Here is a 2,112-nt window from a genome sequence, read left to right on the forward strand (position 1 = left end):
GGATGTGTCAAGGATGAAATTGCTGCGATTGAGGTCTAGGAGGCTATTTCCTGCTTTTTCCTCAAGGGTTTTTATGGTTCCCTGTCTCACATTCAGGTCCTTTATCCATTTTGAGTTTATTTTTGTGAATGGTGTCGGAAAGTGATCTAATTTCATTTTTCTACATGTTGCTGTCCAGCTCTGTTGAAGAGTCTGTCTTCCATTGGACACTCTTTCCTGCTTTGTCAAAGATTAATTGGCCATATACTTGTGGGTCCAGTTCTGAGTTCTCTATTCTATTCCATTGGTCCATGTGTCTGTTTTTGTGCCAGTACCATACTGCCTTGATGATGACAGCTTTGTAGTAGAGGGTAAAGTCCAGTTTGTCCAATATAAGTATGGCTACTCCGGCTTTCATTTGACTTCTAGTCGCATGAAAGATATTTTCCCATCCCCTTACATTCAGTCTGATTGTGTCTGCAGGTCTAAGTTGAGTCTCTGGTAAACAGCAAATAAATAGATTTTGTTTTTTTTGTCCATTTTGATACCCTGTGTCATTTGATTGGCACATTCAGTCCATCTACATTCAATGAAAACTGTGGGGTTTGATTCATGTAGTCTCTGTAGAGTTCATGTTTGTAATGGTGTGTCTGGTACCTTATATTCCTTGCTACATTTCCCTCATTGTATCACTGTTAGTTTTTCTTGTAGGGTTGGTTTGGTGGTAATGAATTCTCTCAATTTTTGTTTATTTGGGAAAACCTTTATCTCTCCTTCTATTTTGAAAGGCAGGATCATTGGATAAAGGATTCTTGGCTGCATATTCTTTCTGTTTACCACATTGAAGATTCCTTGTCATCCTTCCTGGCCTGCCACGTTTCATTAGATAGGTCTGTAACCACTCTGATAGGTTTCGCTTTGTATGTTAGGGCTCATTTTTCCCTAGCTGCTTTCAGAATTCTCTCTTTATCCTCCTATTTTGCCAGTTTCACTATGATATGTTGTGCTGCAGGTTGATTCCAGTTATGTCTTTGGGGAGTTCTATGCACCTCTTGAATTTCAATGTCTTTTTCCTTCCCCAGATTTGGGACGTTTTCAGCTATAATTTGATAAAGCACCTCTTCAGGACCTTTTTCTCTTTCTTTTCTTCAAGAACCCGTATAATAGAGATATTGTTCCATTTGATATTATCACTCAGGTCTTGAATTCTCCTTTCATGCTCTTGTATCAATTTTTCTTTTTTTCTTGGCTTCTTCTTTTGCTATAACTGTGTCTTCTAATTCACCTGTTTCCTCTTTGCTTCTTCATTCCGTGCTGTGGTAGCCTCCATTTCATTATTCACCTCACTTATAGCATTTTTTAATTCGTCACAGTTATTTTGAAGGCCCCGAGTCTTTGTATCTGTAGCTTTTCTGATGTTTTTTTTTCAATCCCAGCGATTAATTTTATGACAATTGTGCTAAATTTTTGTTCAGTGATGTTGCTTATGTCTGTTTTGAGGAGTTCTGTGACTTTAACTGCTTCCTGGAATTTCTTTAGAAGAGAATTCTTTCCTCTCATCATTTTGGCTTGCTTTGTGTCTCTTGTCAGTTTTTAAAGCTCATTATGCACTGTGCACCTGTTAATATTTCTCTATTAAAGGAGGATCACTGACTGTCCAGGGCCTGTTGTTTCAGAAAGTGTTCTTTTAATGGTGTCTCTTGGTTTTTCTTGTTGTGCCTTTGATTATTTTATTTTTCTACTCAATGATATTTGATATTTGGGACCCACCACTATGTGTACTTTTGCTTGTTTCTTGAGTTAGCACAGGCGCCTATGAGGCTGTCATCTGTATGGATTCTGTGTGTTTTCTTCCCACTCTAGCCAATCAGAGTATTGTGGTTTCAGTTTTTTCTCAGCTTGATAGTCGTGGGCAAGTGGAGATTTCAGAGCTCTCTACTTCTCCACCATGTTGCTCTTCCCTCCGAGTCTGGAACTCGTCTTTTAACAGTTTCTCTGTGTTCAGTGCCTGAAGTCTGTCTGTTTACTTTAACCGGAGTGGTTCTAAAAATAACATGGTAAGCCTAGTAACACTGAATTATAAATCATTGAAAAGGCTTAATATGCCGTGACACCTAAGGTTATGGGTAATTT

The sequence above is a fragment of the Suricata suricatta genome, chromosome 7 (genome assembly GCF_006229205.1).
Source record: "Suricata suricatta isolate VVHF042 chromosome 7, meerkat_22Aug2017_6uvM2_HiC, whole genome shotgun sequence".
In the NCBI taxonomy this organism is placed as follows: Eukaryota; Metazoa; Chordata; class Mammalia; order Carnivora; family Herpestidae; genus Suricata; species Suricata suricatta.